Genomic DNA, 13,415 nt, shown 5'->3' with positions numbered 1-13,415 from the left:
TCATGCAGATAATTTGCCAGGATGTAGTGGAGGGCTGTCACAAGGACTTGGCTCAAGGGGTGTGGGAAAATAACAGAAGCGCCTTCCATGCTCAAACCCAGCCTTAATGATGAGCATGAAATATGAACTTTTTTTTAAAAGTGATGCATTAAGCTCCCTACTCTCCTCCCTTCCACTCTCTTTTATTCTCCTCTCTTTCACTCTCTCCCGCTCTCTCTCTCTCTCTTCCTCTCTCTGTATCACGGTCTTCTGTCTCATTTGAAAGTTGATTGAATAATCCAGATGACAAGGAGCCTTTAGGTCATGGCTTTTCTGTTTAGAAATATTCTCAATTCTCTGAGGAGGAAGAGAGGAAATAAAAAATCTAATCAAATTCTAGTTGTCACACGCGCCGAATACAGTCCTTAACCAACAATGCAGTTTTAAGAAAAATAAGTGATTTAAAAAGTATTTACTAAAATAAACTGAAGTTAAAAAAAAGAAGAAAATAGAAAATGTACAAATACTTAAAGAGCAACAATAAAATAACAGTAGCGAGGCTATATACAGGGGGCACCGGTACAGAGTCAATGTGCGCGGGGCACAGGTTAGTCGAGGTAATATGTACATGTAGGTACACGTCCTGTTGATCCGTCTGGCTTTGCTTCCTTGTGAATGCTGACCTGTTTAAAAGTCTTACTCACATTGGCTATGGAGGGTGTGGTCGTCCGGAACAGCTGGTTCTCTCATGAATGCTTCAGTGTTGCTTGGCTCAAAGCGAGCATAGAACTAATTTAGCTATCTGGTAGGCTCATGTCACTGGGCAGCTCGCGGCTGTGCTTCCCTTTGTAGTCCGTAATAGTTTGCAAGCCCTTCCACATCCGGTGAGCATCGGAGCCGTTGCAGTATGATTCAATCTTAGTCCTGTATTGATGCTTTGCCTGTTCGATGGTTCATCGCAGGGCAGAGCCGGATTTCTTATAAGCGTCCGGGTTAGAGTACCGCTCCTTGAAAGCGGCAGCTCTACTCTTTAGCTCAGTGTGGATTTTGCCTGTAATACATGGCTTCTGGTTGGGGTATGTACGTACGGTCACTGTGGGGACGACGCCATCGATGCACTTATTGATGAAGCCGATGACTGTGGTGTACTCCTCAAAGCCATTGGAAGAATCCAGGGAACATATTCCAGTCTATACTAGCAAAACATTCCTGTAGTTTAGCGGCATCTAACCACTTCCATATTGACCGAGTCACTTGTACTTCCTGCTTTAGTTTTTGCTTGTAAGCAGGAATCAGGAGGATATAGTTATGATCAGATTTGCCAAATGGAGGGTGAGGGAGAGCTTTGTTTGCATTTCTGTGTGCGGACTAAAGGTGGTGTCGAGTTTTTTTCCTCTGGTTGCACATGTAACATGCTGGTAGAGATGAGGTAAAACCTATTTTTAGTTTCCCTGCATTAAAGTCCCCGGGCACTAGGAGCGCCTCCTCTGGTTTAGCATTTTCTTGTTTGCTTACGGCATTATGGCTCGGTGAGTGCAGTCTTAGTGCCAGCATCGGTTTGGGGTGGTAAATAGACAGTTACGAAAATAAATAGCATGGTCTACAGCTTATCATGAGATACAGTACTCTACCTCAGGTGAGCAAATCCTCACAACTTCCTTAATATTAGATTTTGTGCACCAGCTGGTATTTTTCAAATAGACACAGACCGCCACACCTTGTCTTACCGGAGGCAGCTGTTCTATCTTGCCGATGCACGGAAAACTCAGCCAGCTGTATGTTATCCACGTCGTCGTTCAGCCACAACTCGGTGGAACATAAGGTATTACAGTTTTTAATGTCCCATTGGTAGGTTAGTCTTGATTGGAGCTCATCCATTTTGTTATCCAATGATTACATGTTGGCTAATAGGACTCCCCCGGGAGGAAGCTGAACCTCGGCAAGACGGAGCTGCTCTTCCTCCCGGGGAAGGACTGCCCGTTCCATGATCTCGCCATCACGGTTGACAACTCCATCGTGTCCTCCTCCCAGAGCGCTAAGAACCTTGGCGTGATCCTGGACAACACCCTATCGTTCTCAACTAACATCAAGGCGGTGGCCCGTTCCTGTAGGTTCATGCTCTACAACATCCGCAGAGTACGACCCTGCCTCACACAGGAAGCGGCGCAGGTCCTAATCCAGGCACTTGTCATCTCCCGTCTGGATTACTGCAACTCGCTGTTGGCTGGGCTCCCTGCCTGTGCCATTAAACCCCTACAACTCATCCAGAACGCCGCAGCCCGTCTGGTGTTCAACCTTCCCAAGTTCTCTCACGTCACCCCGCTCCTCCGCTCTCTCCACTGGCTTCCAGTTGAAGCTCGCATCCGCTACAAGACCATGGTGCTTGCCTACGGAGCTGTGAGGGGAACGGCACCTCAGTACCTCCAGGCTCTGATCAGGCCCTACACCCAAACAAGGGCACTGCGTTCATCCACCTCTGGCCTGCTCGCCTCCCTACCACTGAGGAAGTACAGTTCCCGCTCAGCCCAGTCAAAACTGTTCGCTGCTCTGGCCCCCCAATGGTGGAACAAACTCCCTCACGACGCCAGGACAGCGGAGTCAATCACCACCTTCCGGAGACACCTGAAACCCCACCTCTTTAAGGAATACCTAGGATAGGATAAAGTAATCCTTCTCACCCCCTTAAAAGACTTAGATGCACTATTGTAAAGTGGCTGTTCCACTGGATGTCATAAGGTGAAAGCACCAATTTGTAAGTCGCTCTGGATAAGAGCGTCTGCTAAATGACTTAAATGTAATGTAAATGTAATGTAAATGACTCATGGTAGAGGCAAATTACCACTCACCGTCGGATCCTTACAAGGCACCCCGACCTACGTCCCCAATATCTCCATCTCTTCTTCATGCGAATGACGGGGATTTGGGCCTTGTCCGGTGTCTGAAGTAAATCCTTCGCGTCCGACTCGTTAGAAAGAATCTTCGTCTAGTACGAGGTGAGTAATCGCTGTCCTGATATCCAGAAGCTCTATTTGGTCTTAAGAGACGGTGGCAGAAACATTATGTACAAAATAAGTTACAAATAATATAAAAATACGCACAATAGCACCGTAAAACGGAAGACATCTCCTCCAGCGTCATTAGCATATCAGTAGCATAACAGTGTATGCTACTGAGCTCATTCTTTGTTACAAATGTAGCAGAAACAGCTACAGAGACAACAACATATTTGTGGCTTCCAAGTTTTCAAACAGAGTCGGAGCCAGTGTTCCCTGCTAGGGTGACCTCCTCCCCACTGGGCATAGACGTGAATTCAACATCTATTCCACATTGGTTGAAAGTAATTTCATTGAAATGACATGGAAACAATGTTGATTTAACCAGTGTGTGCCCAGTGGGTCACTACCTGGCTGTTCTGAGGCTAGTCCTAGCTCAGGTGAACAAGCCATGTGTTGAATCATTACAACCAGAATTAGAGATTAAGTGATCTCATTGGGAAGTATAGGTACAAATCAAAATCCCCCAAAAATAGACCTCCTGGGTGTTGTGAATGCTAACATCTGTTAGGAACCTTGCAGTACCAAATGCCCCAGCCCAAGTTTGAGCAGACTCTGCCATCATCTTCTGAGGAGCAGCCATTTTGGATGGCTCTTTCGACACAGATGTTGCATATTTAAAAAGTAGGGCTGTTTTGGAGAGACAGCAGAGAGCGGCTCTCTGAGGGGTTCACCCGTGCCGTCATCCGAGAAGCCAATCGAAGAGAAGGGCCTGACTAACCGACCAAAAACAAAGTGAAATTCATGATGAAGACATTCCACTTACTCTTTGACCCTGAGAGGGTGTGGTTATGGACGAAGGAGTTCACACATGAGAGGCTATTGTTTACTTCAGACTTTTTTCACCACCTTTTTATTGTTATTATAGCCCAATTATTTTAATGTTATTATTATTCATAGGGTTATTTCTTGACCTATTCTGTGGCCACATCTGGTTATGTATCCTCTTATAGCACGTGACAATCTCATTCCACAGAGGGGCAATTGTCTGCGGGTTTTCATCCACCCTTGTACTTGATTGACGAATTAAGGTCACTAATTAGCAAGGAACTACCCTCACCTGGTTGTCTAAGTCTTTATTGAAAAGAAAAAACAAAAACCCGCAGACACTTGGCCCTCTGTGGAATGAGTTCGACACCTCTGTCTTATAGGATGCATATAATAAAGCAGTGTTACCCATCTCCAGTCCTCGAGTTCCCCCAACAGTCACACATGTATTGTAGCCCCGGACAAGCACACCTGATTCAACTTGTCAACGAATCATCAAGACCTCAATGAGTTGAATCAGGTGAGTTTGTCCAGGGCTACAACAAAAATGTGTGCTGTAGGGGGTACTTGAGGACTGGAGTTGGGAATCACTGGAATAGAGCATAAGGAATTACATTAGATGCATCATTTGATAATAGAAAGGTTTGCAGTGCTCTGACCCCAGCTGATCCTGTGTCCATCCACATGGTTAGTACTGTCTCCAGAGCTGAGTACCCTGAGCTATAAAAATATACCAAGTGTCCACAAGATGGAGATATTGACCAAACTAAAGCTGTCTTTCTTCTACCTGGCTGCACATGACACAAAAATGAGTGTGGTAGAGATGGAAAAAAAACTGTTTGAAATAACATCAAAAAGATATGTTTTCTGTATGGCTGTGTATTTGTGAATTGATGTGTGTATGTGTATGTAAGTATGTAGCTACAATATGAATGTGTGCTTAAGGAGCAGCTGTGTACGATATGACCATGCGTATGTGTAGGCACATGTGTTTATTTGTGTTTGTATACTGCTCTCCATCACTCCAGGGTGTAGAGAAGGCAGCGTTCCTGTTAGTAGAGTGCCTGGGAGTGGTCCCTGAGCTGATTGGCTAGTGTCCCAGGGGCTGTGTGGGGAGGAGAGGTCAAAGGGGGTCGGCTGTGCTGCGCCCAGCGGCCCGCAGTGCAGGGGGGGGTTCAGGTGTGTGTCGACCTCCTGCTCCAGCGGGCTTTAAGTAACAGGATGGGGCCCGCTACTCTTATCCAGGGCTATGGCTGCTGCTCTGCTGTAGCAGGCCCTGGCCCTGACCATGAAGCATCTCCCTCCCCCACATCCACCTTCAGTGCCTATGGGGGGGTACAACCTCTCTACAGTTACAGTATTAACATCATCACCGAATCACACAAACACCTCCGCAGTAAAAGTGTAATAAAATAATTCCCCATGAAATAGAAAGCTTCCAATTATTTTAAATTTTTTAAATTATTGGAATATTATTGTAATAATATCTGTAATTATATTGATTGCATGCAGGCAGTTTAGTATTTAGTATTTATTAGTATCCCTATTACCTGAGCTACTCTTCCTGGGGTCCAAACAGGATGAAAACAATTACATCACAACAAAACACAACAGCCTACATCATACATAAAACAATGCATCATAGAAGACATTATTACATTATGACTCTTATTATCACAAGTTAGCAATGGAGAAAATAACTAGTATAATAATGTGAATTCCCAAATCTTCAGCATTAAATAACTGCAGCTTCTATCCTTATTTCATTATAGATGTTAGAAATAATCATTGATCAAACAATAACATTCACAATATGCTTGCAGACAGCCAGACAAAAGCCCACATATTAAGCCACTAAGCTATAAACATATTTTTGTTTGCAGCAGAGCAGAGAAGTATTTACACCATAATGACACAGATTTGGTTCTGTAGACTAGAGAAATACATAAAAAGGCAATTGCATGAAAAGGTGAAACACTTCCACATTACATTAACATTGAAAGACATGCTGAACAACAACACATTTTCTCTAGTCAATGCTGCACTAAGAGCAGTTTACTCAAGTACAGAAAATAATAACAAGAGTAAAGAGGATAAAGACCCATCAAATTCATCCCTTGCTGCTCAGCTCCAAAACATCATTATAGAAACAACCCAGTCCATCCAAGGACATATCCATAGAATGCAATTTGCAGTGAACAAACAGAAGGCCATCCTAATGACGCAACCATTTTTCCTCTTGTTTCTTACATGGATGCTGTCTTTTTTCCTTCCCCTCTATCTCTGTCATAGGGCGTTTCAGAACATGAGTCAGTCAAGGGCACCAGGTTCATCTAGACCAGTGGTATTCAAAGTTGGGGTCACAGGGCAGTGGGGTTGGCAAAAAACAACAACAAAAAAAGAGTACAGATTATTGTATTGGAAAATAATATAGAAACATTTTTGAGAAAGATCATTTAAAAAATGAAATTGTATTGAGTAAAATTATTTATTGATTTCATTTCGTTTTGATAACATATCTAAATGTAGTTCATTTCAGGTTGTCATAAAATTTGGGGTGAGAAATTCATGCAAAGAAAATGGTCCATAGAAATTCTGGCCCAAAAAATGGGGTCCCCACTGAAATACTACTGAATACCACCGCTCTAGACTAACAGCTGTCCTGACAACTCTCATGGACTGCACCGAGCAGGGCTCCTGAAATATTAGGATTATGGCGCCTCACAATCACCAGCCATACAACTATCAGTGTGCGCAGTCGCCCTCAATGATGTATGATTTCCAAATTGTATTACTGCAGATAGTGGCACCTGGTCCTCGAATGGCATTGTTTGGCTACCTTTTGTGCCCATGCAGTGTGACACATTGCCCTCAAGCATTGACCATCTGACCAGGGACAGCTTTAAACGCCATGCTAATAATAGGAGAACATGGCGAGGTAGGGGCTTTTAGCAATTATGCCCCACTGTGGGACGTGACGGGTGAAAGAGGCCAATGATAGGGGTAAGGAGAGCATGTGGTAGTGAGGAGAAAATCACATCTCTGGGATTCAGATCATCAGGTGAGTTGCTGCTCCATAACCCAAGCAACTACTCCTGTTCCGATGCTAGCTGAGGAATGGCAGAACCATTAGCAATGGGGGTCACTTTCAGAGGTTGCGGTACCAAGGACAGTCCAGGTGCCTGAACTGAGGATACAGCACTGCCTGAACAGGGCACCGGGTTAGTGTTCTGGACAAGCTCAATCCAGGCAGAAAAACGTCCTCTCCTATTTCCTCTGTCTGATTCCAAGGTCTTGGTGAGAGCGTCTGCCTGGGTTACAGAGACCTGCCCTTGAACTCCACTCCCGGGGAATAAACTCATTCTCTCTTGAAAAGTAGAGAAAATAAACTATTATCCAACAGAGTGAATATCTTATGAAAGACATTCGGACATAATAACACTGAGAGGAGAATAAGGTTTAAGCAGGCTTTCAGACCAACGTTTGTTACCACAGTGACATTAATTATTGTGTGTGTGTGTTTGTGTGCGTTTGTGTCTGTCTCTGTGTGCTCCAAACACAGTATAACAATACATGTTCACCTCACTGTGTGCAAAGGCACTGTACAATTTACATTATGCACACATGTACGGAGCACAGCAACAAATATAAACCAGCCCATAAAAATAACACGACTTGAGAATTAATTAAACTGAGAGTCTGCAGCAACAAACAGATGTGTCCTATTTAGGCTAATATCAACTTTAGCTAACTAGTGGAGTGAACTTGTGATTGATGGCATCTGTCACAGATAGCAGCTCCAACATGCCTTAATCCTTCTCTCCAGGCGCACACAGCACTGAGATGCACAATGCCTGATCTTTTATTCCTTAATTCAAATCCCATCGATTGAATGGTGTGATCAGAGGCGTTGCCCTCTCTGGAAGAGCTTCATCTCTTGCTGACACATGGAAGGACTTTGATGATGCAGCCAGCATATCCTTTTGGGCTTTCAAACAACTTTGTGTGCGTCTGCCTGCCGTACCTCAGTTAGCTGTGTGGAGAACAATCCTTCAGTACAAAGCACCGTCAAGGCTTCAGCAAGCACAACCCTCAACCCACCCGCCTGCCACTAATTCACCAGCCTCTTTCTCCCTGGCCGCCTGCAATGCACTGTGGGATTGAAGAACGAAATCCCAGATGCAATTAATGGTGCTTTCAGAGGCCATGGTTCAAGCAATGTGCTGGAATCCTCCAATGTGGCTAGTGTTCTGGTTGCATGTAAACTGAGGCCTCGTCAGACTTCTAGAGAACAACCATAACCTCTGAAGATTAACTTTCAAGAGCGTACTTTGGTCCTGTGGCATATACACTTTGTGTCATTTTGTGATGGACAATACTATGTTATCTAAAGAATATCCTGGTCCAAATAGTAATGCAATTGGTAGGGTATTGCTTGTTTTAAGCTTGTACTTTTCTGATCAACAAGTAATTAATCAAATTCTGAAATCGAGTTCTGGACTTATCACCCCTATGATTTCATTTACTTAATGAGTCCATAAGGTATGTGTGTAGTAGGTGTTAGATGATTGGTGATATAATTGTCCCACTTTCGCATACATAATCCACCTAGTGGATTAAGATAACATCATAACAACATAGTCATAGCGGCTTTACGCCAGTGTTTTACCTTGTAGTTTAGTGTATTCATTCCTACAATATAAACACTTGTATTTTTGTCCTAAATAGATGGTAGCACAAATATGTTTTATCCCAAAATCCAAATCTCAATGATACGGTATGTTTTTTTCAATAAATATATCCCAGGTTTGAGAATATCTCTCCATTAAAGTGATAGATTTGACTTGAAGAAGACCCACACAGAAAAGGATGTCAGTGTAGAGAAATGAGCCTATGCAGTCACAGCAGGGGAAAGGATGTCATCTGTGTATCAAATGTGATCATCTTCAGGGCCTCGTGGTTGTGTCTGCCTTCTGTAACGTCCTCTGACAGCCACACAGAGACCATCCCTCACTCTGAGTCCGGTCTACCTGGGAAATGACCATTCCCATCAGACGAGGTTTGTCATCCACTGCACATGTCAACATAAGGCTTCATTATGTGCTTTGATGGGCTGTGGGTACACGCAAGGCACACACACACACACACACACACACACAAACAATAATCGCAGCTGAGGACAAACAATATCCATAGGGATGGACTTCATGTATAATGTCAATAGAAGCCGTGCTGGCCTTGTGTTCAGATGCAGAAGCGATAATAGAAATGCTGATGACAAGTAGTAGCCACACGAAATACAGTGTTTTTCACAAATACAGTAGGTTACATTTTAGACACAGCACTGTTTGGAGGCAAGGGTTGTTTAAGGTCTAATGATTTCACCCAACATGAACAACATGCTATGAACTAAGAGCAGAAACAAGGCTACAAAATCAGAAACAACAAGAGCTTTCAACAAGCTTTCCCACCAGGGAAGACTCAACATTGTGTCAATGGGTGGCAGACGTTTTCTTTTACATATCTCCAATGTTTCCTCTAATTTTGAATGAATGGATGTGATTATAATATTTTCTTTCCCGTCTCAATTAACATAATGATGAAATGTTTTCTTTGATAAAATAGCAACGTAGGGTTGGGGAGTAACGGATTACATATAATCTATTACATGTAAAGGATTTTTAAAACGGTAACTGTAATCTGTTACGTTACCAGATAAAATATTGTAATCAGATTACAGATATTTTTGAAAAACTAGATTGTGTTTAAATTCAGAAAGGATGTTCGCAAAAAAAGTATGTTTTCTCAATGACATTCAAATCAGCATTTAAAAATCAACCTTTTAAAAATCCACCTTTCCAGGAACAAGTCTCTCACCGTTGCCGCTTGCTGTAGACTACCTTCTGCCCCCAGCTGTGCCCTGGACACCATATGTGAATTGATTGCCCCCCATCTTTCTTCAGAGCTCGTGATGTTAGGTGACCTAAACTGGGACATGCTTAACACCCCGGCCATCCTACAATCTAAGCTAGATGCCCTCAACCTCACACAAATTATCAATGAACCTACCAGGTACAACCCCAAATCCGTAAACACGGGCACCCTCATAGATATCATCCTAACCAACTTTCCCTCCAAATGCGGTCAAACGACCACCCCTCATCACTGTCAAACGCTCCCTAAAACACTTCAGCAAGCAGGCCTTTCTAATCGACCTGGCCCTGGTATCCTGGAAGGACATTGACCTCATTCTGTCAGTAGAGGACGCCTGGTTATTCTTTATAAGTGCTTTTCTCACCATCTTAAATAAGCATGCCCCATTCAAAAAAATGTAGAACCAGGAACAGATATAGCCCCTGGTTCACTCCAGAACTGACTGCCCTTGACCAGCACAAAAACATCCTGTGGTGGACTGCATTAGCATCGAATAGCCCCCGCGATATGCAACTTTTCATGGAAGTTAGGAACCAAAATACACAGGCAGTAAGCTACAACTCCCGTACAGGCTCGGGAGAGACGAAGGTTGAAAGTCATGCATCCTCCGATACACAACCCAACCAAACTGCTTCTTAACACAGCACGCATCCAACCCGGAAGCCAGCTGCACAAATGTGTCGGAGGAAACACTGTGCACCTGGCAACCTTGGTTAGTGCGCGCTGCACCCGGCCTGCCACAAGAGTCACTGGTGCACAATGAGACAAGGATATCCCTACCGGCTAACCCCTGCCAAACCTAAGCCAATTGTGCGTCGCCCTTCGGACCTCCCGGTCTCGGCCGGTTACGACAGAGCCTGGGCGCGAACCCAGAGTCTCTGGTGGCACAGCTGGCGCTGCAGTACAGCGCCTTTAACCACTGCGCCACCTGGGAGTTCCTAATCACCACATTCTTATCGGCAGACTCAACAGCCTTGGTTTCTCAAATGACTGCCTCACCTGGTTCACCAAATACTTCTCAGACAGAGTTCAGTGTGTCAAATTGGAGGGCCTGTTGTCCGGACCTCTGGCAGTCTCTATGGGGGTGCCACAGGGTTCAATTCTCGGGCGACTCTTTTCTCTGTATACATCAATGATGTCGCTCTTGGTGACTCTCTGATCCACTTCTACGCAGACATCCCCATTCTGTATAGTTCTTGCCCTTCTTTGGACACGGTGTTAACTAACCTACAGACGAGTTTCAATGCCATAAAACTCTCCTTCCGTGGCCACCAACTGCTCTTAAATGCAAGTAAAACTAAATGCATGCTCTTCAACCGATCCCTGCCCACACCTGCCCGCCCGCCCAGCATCACTACTCTGGACGGTTCTGTCTTAGAATATGTGGACAACTACAAATACCTAGGTGTCTGGTTAGACTGTAAATTCTCCATCCAGACTCACATTAAGGATCTCCAATACAAAATCAAATCTAGAATCAGTTTCCTATTTCGCAACGAAGCGTCCTTCACTCATGCTGCCAAACATACCCTCATAAAACAAACTATCCTACCGATCCTTGACTTCGAAGATGTCATTTACAAAATAACCTCCAACACTCTACTCAGCAAATTGGATGCAGTCTATCACAGTGCCATCCATTTTGTCACCAAAGCCACATATAATACCCACCATTGCGACCTGCATGCTCTCATCGGCTGGCCCTCGCTTCATATTCGTCACCAAACCCACTGGCTCCAGGTCACTGTGGTAACAAACGTTGGTCTGAAAGCCTGCTTAAACCTTATTCTCGTCTCAGTGTTATTATGTCCGAATGTCAATTTGAAGAATCTCAAATATAAAATATATTTTGATTTGTTTAACACTTTTTCTGTTACTACATGATTGCATGTTTGTTATGTCCACTGCCTATCAATCATTGTCCAAAAACAATGATTGATAGGCAGCTTAAACTTCTTAAATTCAACCATTATTGGGTTCAAATACACATTTAGATTTGTGAACAGCCATCCACAATAACCACAAATATAACACTTCAACTATGACCGACAAAATGAGAAAAAAAATCCAGAAAATCACGTTGTAGGATTTTTAATGAATTTACATTATGCACACGTTCGGAGCACAGTAACAAATATAAACCAAGTATTTAGAGGGTGTTGAAAGTCTGTGTTGCCCAGCAACAGCCCCAAAACATCACTGCTCTAGAGGAGATCTGCATGGAGGAATGGGCCAAAATACCAGCAACAGTGTGTGAAAACCTTGTGAAGACTTACAGAAAATGTTTGACCTCTGTCATTGCCAACAAAGGGTATATAACAAAGTATTGAGATAAACTTTTGTTATTGACCAAATACTTATTTTCCACCATAATTTGCAAATAAATTCATTAAAAATCCTACAATGTAAAACTCCAGCCAACATGTTTGAAAAGGTCAAAGGTGACGTCAAATCTCCTAGCAATCCCATCAACCATTTACAACATTCCTCCACAAGAAAGGTGGGCCGCCTGGTGCCCTCGAGCAACTGAGAGGGGGAGGGAGAGCAGGCGTGACAATCCCTGATATCAAAACTATTGTTTTAACCATGTTGACACTATACAGTGTTTGTTTACATTTGATTTAAAAACAAGCTTATATTTTGGGTTCTCATTTAGTGTGACAGTCGAACTAAACTCATGAGGCATTTATAAGTTCTATTGTTCAAGAATCAATGGTACACTAGCGGTCAAAGGTTTTAGAACACCTACTCATTCAAGGGTTCTTCTTTATTTTTACTATTTTCTACATTGTAAAATAATAGTGAAGACATCAAAACTATGAAATAACACATGGAATCATGTAGTAAACAAAAAAAGTGTTAAAGAAATATATATTTTATATTTTTCAAAGAGCCACCCTTTGCCTTGAACACCATAGTGCCCTCCAAGCTCGTCATCAAGCTCGAGACCCTGGGTCTCGACCCCGCCCTGTGCAACTGGGTACTGGACTTCCTGACGGGCCGCCCCCAGGTGGTGAGGGTAGGCAACAACATCTCCAACCCGCTGATCTTCAACACTGGGGCCCCACAAGGGTGCGTTCTGAGCCCTCTCCTGTACTCCCTGTTCATCCACGACTGCGTGGCCACGCACGCCTCCAACTCAATCATCAAGTTTGCGGACGACACAACAGTGGTAGGCTTGATTACCAACAACGACGAGACGGCCTACAGGGAGGAGGTGAGGGCCATCGGAGTGTGGTGTCAGGAAAATAACCTCACACTCAACGTCAACAAAACTAAGGAGATGATTGTGGACTTCAGGAAACAGCAGAGGGAACACCCCCCTATCCACATCGATGGAACAGTAGTGGAGAGGGTAGTAAGTTTTAAGTTCCTCGGCATACACATCACAAACAAACTGAAATGGTCCACTCACACAGACAGCATCGTGAAGAAGGCGCAGCAGCGCCTCTTCAACCTCAGGAGGCTGAAGAAATTCGGCTTGTCACCAAAAGCACTCACAAACTTCTACAGATGCACAATCGAGAGCATCCTGGCGGGCTGTATCACCGCCTGGTACGGCAACTGCTCCGCCCACAACCGTAAGGCTCTCCAGAGGGTAGTGAGGTCTGCACAACGCATCACCGGGGGCAAACTACCTGCCCTCCAGGACACCTACACCACCCGATGTTACAGGAAGGC

The sequence above is a fragment of the Oncorhynchus nerka genome, linkage group LG25 (assembly GCF_034236695.1).
Source record: "Oncorhynchus nerka isolate Pitt River linkage group LG25, Oner_Uvic_2.0, whole genome shotgun sequence".
Lineage (NCBI taxonomy): Eukaryota > Metazoa > Chordata > Actinopteri > Salmoniformes > Salmonidae > Oncorhynchus > Oncorhynchus nerka.
The sequence above is the reverse complement of the archived record's forward strand: the minus strand, read 5'-3'. Positions refer to the sequence as shown.